Source organism: Balaenoptera ricei, chromosome 8 (genome assembly GCF_028023285.1).
Source record: "Balaenoptera ricei isolate mBalRic1 chromosome 8, mBalRic1.hap2, whole genome shotgun sequence".
Taxonomy (NCBI): Eukaryota; Metazoa; Chordata; class Mammalia; order Artiodactyla; family Balaenopteridae; genus Balaenoptera; species Balaenoptera ricei.
Genome location: NC_082646.1, coordinates 107,126,851 through 107,136,123, shown reverse-complemented (window position 1 = coordinate 107,136,123; position 9,273 = coordinate 107,126,851).

The window sequence follows — 9,273 nt, the reverse complement described above, 5'->3', positions numbered from 1 at the left end:
TTTACCCTCACTTACAGGCCAGGGGTTGGTGGGTACCCGAAGGTAAGAGGAGAGAACAGTCCACTTGGGCTGCCAAACATGTGCCCATTTTAGGGAGGGGGAAATTAGCTCCCAGAACCTGGCAGATCTTTGGCCTGAATATTGGGGGTCTGACAGAAGTTCCCCCACCTTCCTGCCACCATATCAAGCCACCAACTTAATTGATGCCCGCCTCTTCTCCCTTGCTTCCTACTCCCAAGCTCGTTCCCTCCATGAAGAACTTCCCTCCTGCAACTATCTTCTGTACCATTTATTTCTCCTTCACTATTTTTTAAAAATTTTATTTATTTATTTATGGCTGTGTTGGGTCTTCGTTGCTGCATGTGGGCTTTCTCTAGTTGCGGCGAGCGGGGGCTACTCTTCGTTGAGGTGCGCAGGCTTCTCATTGCGGTGGCTTCTCCCGTTATGGAGCACGGGCTGTAGGCGCGCGGGCTTCAGTAGTTGTGGCACGTGTGCTCAGTAGTTGTGGCTCACGGGCTCTAGAGCACAGGCTCAGTAGTTGTGGCGCACGGGCTCAGTTGCTCCGCGGCATGTGGGATCTTCCCGGACCAGGGCTTGAACCCGTGTCCCCTGCATTGGCAGGCAGATTCTTAACCACTGAGTCACCAGGGAAGTCCTCTCCTTCACTATTGAATCACGCAAATTCGTCTACAAATATGGCTTAGTATCCTCTTTTAAAAAAATCAGAGCCCTTCCTTAAGCCCATTCTGCTTTTGATTGTCACCCCATTTCTTTTCACCCTATAAAAACACATATTCTGTTTATACTCCATATCTCTGTTGACTTATTTCCAAGTCTCTTTCTGCCCAGTTTAATGGGGATTTTGTTCCCCCAGTTCATTGAAACATCTTCTAACAAAGACACCACGACCTCCATTTCAACAGATTTAGAGATTTCCTCTCTGTCCTTATCAGCCTGTCAACCCCCATGACACCATTGACCATTCCCTTCTTTTTCAAACTCTTCTCCAGGTCTCTGAGACATGCAGTCTTCTGGCTGTCCGCCTATCACACAGGCACACCTTCACAACGAGGCTATCCTATCCTATCACCGAGGCTCACCTTCAGCCTCTTTTGCTGGCTCTCCATCCTCTCTTCCACCTGTAACTGTCAGAGCCCCCAGGGCTTGGTCTTTGGTCCTGGTAATATATCTTATTTCAGCAATTCTAAGATGCACCTATTCCCCGCCCCTCCCCCGTTTTAATATTTCAGAATAAGGACACATCTTACCATCACTGTGCCTTAAAATCATGTTTGGCAGATGAGAGTTGAGAGGTATTTTTATTGCCTACCCTGCACCAAACTTGCAGAATAGGTATCAGCGGCTTGGAAGGACACCCAGCAACAATTCTGCTGCACTCTTGTACCCCCAAATGATTGTGGGTATCACAGGTGACTCCAAAGCAGGAGTCAAAAGTATGCTTTACAGCCTGAATGTTTGTGCCCCCCAAATGCATATATTAAAGCCCTACCCCCAGTGTGATAGTATTTGGAGGTGGGGTCTTTGGGAGGTAAATAGGTTTCGATGAGGTCTGAGGGTGGGGCCCTCATGATGGGATTAGTGCCCTAATTAGAAAAGGGATCCAGAAATATCTCTCTCCATGAAGAAAGGCCATGTAAGGACACAGCAAGAAGGCAGCCGTCTACAAACCAGGAAGTGGACTTCCACCAGGAATCAAATCTGCTGGCACCTTGATCTTGGACTTCCCAGCCTCCAGAACTGTGAGAAATAAATGTCTGTGGTCTGTGGTACTTTGTTACAGCAGCCTGAACTGTCTAAGACAGTATGCGAGCCCTGAAGCTGAGCACACACATACCCTATGACCGAGCAGTTCTGTCCGTGGATACATATATGGGAAAGCCTGTATGAGAATGCTCACAACAGCATTAATTGTAATAGCCTCAAACTGGAGCATCCCAAATGCCCACAGCACTAGAGTGGATTAAACAACATTGAAAAGAACAAACTATTGCTACACAACAACACGAATGAATCTCAAAAAACTTAATATTTGAATAAAAGAAACCAATTTTGAAAGAGGACATATCGTATGATTCCATTTATATCAAGCTATGTAAACAGACACACTAACCTATGGGGATAGAAGTCAGGAAAGTGGTTCCCTGTGGAAGATAATAACAAGGGGGGAGGGGGGCGCTAGGTGGCTAGTAATGTTCCTTTTCTTCATCTGGGTTACACAGGTTTATTCACTTTGTAAAAATTCATTGACCTACACAAGATTTGTGCACTTTTCTGTAGGTATGTCTCAATAAAAATTTTTAAATAAAAAATACTAGAAATGATAAGTAGGCTAGTTCTTTATTATTGGAAAGGCAGTTTATGAGCCCAGCACCAATGGCTTTCGATTCTTTTAGGATTCTTTTAAGAAATGCTCCATCACTGAACAATAGCTACTCCCTATGCTCTGAACCAGTGACTGATATATATATAGTGTTACTCTTACAGACAGGAACCAAGGAGTGGAAGTCGGGGTGCAGCCTCTTGCAATCTCAACTAATGACTCTTCTGCAAAATGTTTGTTTTCTGTTCCTGCCGCTCTGGGCTCTGGCTGATCTAGAGCCTTTAGGACCCAATGAAGGAATGCTTCCACCAGGGGGCACAAAAATGTTTTCTCTAAATTAGGATCTGAGACTGCCAGTGGGCTATTTTGAGTTCCACCTGCCACTGGGCAAAGTAAAAAGTGGGTACCATTGTTGGCTGGGGTGACTGATTTTAATTCTCTAGGGTAAATAGGATTGCTGTTACCCAGTGGGGGCAGGGAGAAATATAAACAAAACCCAGGAGATCTGCTTAATATAACATTCAGAGATGGGAATACCCTGGCAATCCAGTGGTTAGGACTCAGCACTTTCACTGTGAGGGCCCGGGTTCGATCCCTGGTGGGGGAACTAGGATCCTGCAAGCTGCACGGCCAAAAAAAAAAAAAAATTACATTCAGGGAGACAGGCTCCTGATTGGATATTTTTCAAAAAATTATTTTCTTTATTTATTTTTGGCTGCGTTGGGTCTTCGTTGCTGCGCGCGGGCTTTCTCTAGTTGCAGAGAGTGGGGACTACTCTTCGTTGCGGTGCGCGGGCTCTAGGCACGTGGGCTTCAGTAGTTGTGGCTCACGGGCTCAGTAGTTGTGGCTCGGGGGCTGTAGAGCGCAGCCTCAGTAGCTGTGGTTCATGGACTTAGTTGCTCCGCGGCATGTGGGATCTTCCCAGACCAGGGCTCAAACCTGTGTCCCTGCATTGGCAGGTGGATTCTTCACCACTGCGCCACCAGGGAAGCCCACTTGATTTGGTATTTAATTCCAACCCTCCCACTGAATACAAACTAAAAAAACAGAGGAAGTGAAAAAAAACTTAAAAGCATTGACAAGCTAGTAATATAGTGAAGAATTCCTGAGCTAACATTTAAGAGGTTGAAGCCCAGAGCTGTAAGCCCAGAATTCAAGGCAATTTTTGTCCTGGGGACATTTACTGATCTGGAAGATATAACTGTGAAGCTAAGCTGTTGTTTGGTGGTCTTTGGTGGGGAAGGTCAAAGTCAAAACACAGAGCCCGCCCAAAGTAGAAGTCAGATACCCTACTACCAATACATACACACTTTAAGATGGGGTCCTAACGTCTGTGGACTAGTCGTCCAGAATCATATTATCCAGGTGGTCCAGGGAAGCTCAAGCCTTGAACTTGGATTAAGTGGACCCATCCTTATAATGCCCTTAGTCACCTAGCAGAAAGAAGCATATGTGGGACCAAGCAATATCCTTTCTGAAAGAGTGTACTGTCATCCAAGGCCTCAAATTATTTCTGAAAATACTTTTTCAGATACAATATCCAGCTCTTAGTCAAAGATAATCAGGCACACAAAGAAACAAGAAACCTTGCACAAGAACTGACTGCAGGGCTTCCCTGATGGTGCAGTGGTTAAGAATCTGCCTGCCAACGCAGGGGACACGGGTTTGAACCCCGGTCCAGGAAGATCCCACACGTGGCAGAGCAACTAAGCCCGTGTGCCACGGCTACTGAGCCTGCGCTCTAGAGCCCCCCGAGCCACAACTACTGAAGCCCGCGCACCTAGAGCCTGTGCTCCGCAACAAGAGAAGCCACCACAATGAGAAGCCCATGCACCACAATGAAGAATAGCCCCTGCTCGCAGCAGCTAGAGAAAGCCCGCGTGCAGCAATGAAGACCCAACACAGCTAAAAATAAATAAAATTAAGAAAGAAAAAAAAAAAAAACTGACTGCAAACAATAGAAAGCAGATTGACCCACACAGATTTAAGATACTGGAATTATCTGATACCGACCATAACATAACACTGCTTATTGTGTTTAAAGAAGATAAAGACAAGTGTAAAAATATCTGCAGGCAACAAATTTCTATTAAGAAGTGTCACAACAGAATTTTTAAAGAACCACATAGAACTCCTCCAACTGAAAAATACCAACACCAAAATTAAGAACACAATAAATTGGTGAAAAAGCGAATTAGGCACTGCTGAAGAGAGAATGAGTGAACTACAGGATACATAGGAAGACATTGTCTTGTCCTTAATACAGCATGGAAGACAAAAGAGGAGAAAATACAGAATTAGACTAGAAACATAGAGGATATATAGAGAGATCTAAGATACATTTAATTGGAGTCGCAGAGGGTAAGGAGAAAGAAAGGGGGTAGAGGCAATATTTAAAGACAAAGTGATCAATAATTTTCCAAAAATGATGAAATACACGAATTCACACGTTGCAGAAGCCAAATAAAGCCCAAGCAAGCTAAAGAAAGACAATGGAAATAAATACTGAAGTGTCATGATGTCTGCAACTTACTTTCAGAAGGTCAGGAAAAAAGTTTTTATATTAAAGAGATAGAGCAAATGAGGCAAAATGGTAGTAACTGGCAGATCTAGATGAAGGTGTATGGCTGTACACTGTACTGTCCTTCTAATATTTCTGTGGGTTTGAAATGCTTCAAAATAAAAAGTTTCAGGGAAGTGTCTGTACAGGGAGATCCACCAAGAGCTCAAATTCTTTAGAAAAGAAGATTTAGGACATGTCACTTGGTAAAGAACCCTGAACAGGCAAGATGCAGGTTGAAGGCAAAGGTATCAAGAACTGGGTAGTGAAGAAGGGAGGTTATTCATACCAGACAAAGCTTTGTTGTAGAAAAGTCTACATACATGTCTTCTCTTGCTGTGTCAAGTGTATTTTTTATATATTTTAATTCTCCCATTCTTCCCTCTTTCTCTCCACTCTTGTGTATAGGGTATATTGGTAATTAACTTTACTGTATAGTTTATAGTTTGCAAAATATTGAGATGGGCTGTTAAAGGAATTGCAGGGGGGATGGACATCATCTCGAAATCCTGGACTTGGAAGTGGATGTGATCACTGACAAGATTGTGAGTTGTCTCCCTTTGGGAAATGAGTGAATGTATTTTGGACAGAAAGAGGCATAGATGTATTATACCAGGGATGATATATATATATAAAATATAAAATAATACCTATGATATTTTTAAGAGTAAATACTAGAATAAGGACATGCATGGATGTTAGACATCTAAAACAGTGGACTGTAGGGATATTTGTCTTTTTTTTTTTTTTTTTTTGGCTGTGCCGTGAGGCTTGTGGGATCTTAGTTCTCTGACCAGGGATTGAACCTGGGCCCACAGCAGTGAAAGCGCAGAGTCCTAACCACTGGACCACCAGGGAATTCCCGTGGCATACTTGTCATTTTTTTGGCTGTCCAATGACAACTTCTCCTCCTATTTGTGGGGGGTGGTATCTGTAGGATACGTATAGCACTATCCAAGTTGAAGAGGGAAATTCCTTCACTCTGCCTCCGGCTACCTTGGTGAAGCAGGTATCCCGAGTTTAGTTAGTCTGATGCTTCAGTTTCGCCATCTAGTCCCCTTTCTCCACCCAGACATGGCAACCCTGAGTGGTTTCCCAGGGTCATTGGTCTGATGCCTGATGCAAGGTAGGTGGGGAGCACTTCCAGGGGACCCAGGACAAGAATGTCCCTCTTTCATGGCCACTCTGTCCTCACCTCAGGTCCAAGCTGAGGTGCCTTCTTCCAGCTGGGTGAAGCTATAAGGAAGGTGTCCTTTTTCTTGTCTTCCCCTTCTGGGCAGATGGGGACAAGCCACCCAAGCACTGAGGGGGAAACTGCAGGTAAGACGGTGCTGGCCTTCAGCTCCCCACCCTTTGCCTTCACACTTTACCAGGGTCTGAAACTGAACCCCTGTTGGGAGAGAGGGTTGCAGTTGAGTACAGGCTTTGGGGTCTCACAGTGGGTTCAAATCCCACTACAGATAGAACATCTCCTATTCTCTAAATGATGGCAAAAATTTCAGATTAAAAACAAAGTTTGGTGGGAACGTAAAATGGTGCAGCTCCTATGGAAAATGGCAGTTCCTTAAGAAATTAAATATAGAATGACCATATGATCTAGCAATCCCACTTCAGTGTACACACCCAAAGGAAATGAAAGCAGGGACTCAAACAGATATGGGTACACCCATGTTCACAGCAGCATTGTTCACAATTGCCAAAGACAGAAGCAACCCAGGTGTCCATTGATGGATGGATGGATAAACAAAATGTGGAATATACAGACAATGGAATATTATTCAGCTTTTTAAAAAATTTTTATTTATTTATTTTTGGCTGCGTTGGGTCTTTGTTGCTGTGCGCGGGCTTTCTCTAGTTGTGGTGAGCGGGGGCTACTCTTCGCTACGGTGGCTTCTCTTGCTGCGGAGCACGGGCTCTAAGCACGTGGGCTTCAGTAGCTGTGGCATGCGGGCTCTAGAGCGCAGGCTCAGTAGTTGTGGCGCACGGGCTTAGTTGCTCCACAGCATGTGGGATCTTCGACCAGGGATCGAACCCCTGTCCCCTGCATTGGCAGGTGGATTCTTAATCACTGTGCCACCAGGGAAGTCCTCAGCTTTTAAAAAGAATGAAATTTCAACACATGCTACGGCACGGATAAACCTTGAAGACGTCATGCTAAGTGAAATAAGGCAGTCACAAAAAGACAAATAGGGAATTCCCCGGTGGTCCAGTGGTCAGGACTCGGTGCTTTCACTGCCCTGGTTCAATTCCTGGTCTGGGAACTAAGATACCATAAGCCGTGAGGCTCGGCCAAAAGAATAAAACAAACCCCCAAACTAAATACCGTATGATTCCACTTGTATCAGGTCCCTAGAGTAGTCAAATTCATAGACACATAAAGTAAAAGGGTGGTTGCCAGGGGCCGGGGCAGGGGGTGTGGGGAAATGTGGAGTTAGTGTTTAATGGGTACAGAGTTTCACTTCGGAAAGATGAAAAAAGTTCTGGAAATGGATGGCGGTGATGGTTGCAGAATAATGTGAATGTACTTAATGCCACTGAACCATACGCTTAAAAATGGTTGAAATGGGGGCTTGCCTGGTGGTGCAGTGGTTAAGAACCCGCCTGCCAATGCAGGGGACATGGGTTCGAGCCCTGATCCGGGAAGATCCCACCTGCTGCGGAGCAACTAAGCCCGTGCGCCACAGCTACTGAGCCTGCGCTCTAGAGCCCGTGCTCCGCAACAAGAGAAGCCACGGCAATGAGAAGCCCGCGCACCGCAATGAAGAGTAGCCCCCGCTCTCAGCAACTAGAGGAAGCCTGCATGCAGCAACAAAGACCCAACACAGCCAAAAGTAAATAAATAAATTTTAAAAAAGGTTAAAATGGTAAATTTCGTGTAATATATGTTTTACCAGAATAAAAAAAAAAACGCATCACCTTTAAAAAAAAAAAAAATCAGGGTAGTCAAGAAAAATGCCTCCTGGTCTAATTCTGCCTCTGCCTCTGGTATGAAATCTCTGCCTCTGGTATGAAATCTCTGCCTAAGGGCAGAAAAGGCTGAGGGTGAGGTGGGAGTCTGAGATTTGTAGGGTCAAAAGGATGGAAAAAACCAGCAGAGAATGGAAGACGGGATCACCGAGGCCGACATTGGCCTCCAGCTGCCCACGTGGTCTGTACCAGTCAGACACCAAGCCCCGCCCCAGCACCTTCCCCTCCTCTCGGTCCCCACTGTCCCCACGCGGAGCCAGCCCTCTTCCTGCAACGGCTTCTTCCTCTTTGATCTTTGGTCCATCTCCCACTCGGCCTGGCTGGTGACCCTTCTAAAACCTGGATCTGATCCCACGTCTCTCCTGCTTAAACTCTTTCAGCAGCTCCCATGGCCTCAGCTTCAGCCTTGCAAGCAGAACTGTTCTAAGCCGACTCCGACCCAGTTTTCCAGCTTCACAGTCCTGCCTTTCCCGAGCCCCGGGTTCCTTTATGTCTCACACCATAACCATGTTTGACTACCTTCCATGTGCAAGCTCATAAACGTTATCCCTGATTTGCTTAACGACCCTGCAAGGTTGTTAGGTAGGTATCACTGACTGCACTTTAGAGATGGGGAAACTGAGCCTCACAAGGCTAGGTTGGACTCAGAGACCTTTGCTGTCTTTGCCACGTGTTGGCTCCTCTCTGTAATGCACTCTGGTGCCTCAGTGCCTTTGCTTATGCATGAGCATAAGTCCGTCAGCCCTCAGGTTTGGCTCAGAATCACGACATCACCGCACCCTTGCCTCAGACATTACCGATCTTGGTGTTTTCTTCATAGTGTTCAACACTGTTGGAAATTTACTTGCTTACAGATTTGATATCCTTCCCCCTACTAGACTGTGAGCTCCGGGAGAGCAGAGGTTGCATCTGTCTGGTGCCCCAGGACTTGGAGCATGTCTGATGCACTGCAGGTGCTCAATAAGCAGCGCTGATGAGATGGGCCTGCTGATGAGCAAGGCTGATCCCTCCCAGCCCCAGGCCCAGCCCGCCCTCCTGTGTGCTCCCTCAGTCCTCTGGCGCCCGAGAAGCTGTTGGTCCCACTGCACCAGGCCTGTGGTTATTCCTTGGCTCTTGGGCCTCCCTGACAAACCCCAGCCCCCAGGGCCAGCTCCTGGCCTACTCCGGTGCTTGGCCGCCTCTTGTCAAACACCCGAATTAATGTCGGAATATCCCCAGTTGGCACTTGGTTCATTCCTGCTTCATTCTCACTATGGGCTAGGAATGAGGTACAATCTTCCAGAAGGCAGGCCCCGCCCTGTTCAAGGCCCTCTGGGGCTGGGGTCTCCCCCAGGGTCAGCCCACGGCTCCCAGAGCCTGGCCTGACTTCAAGAGGAGCCTAGGGGCAGGGTACGGCGAGCGCAAG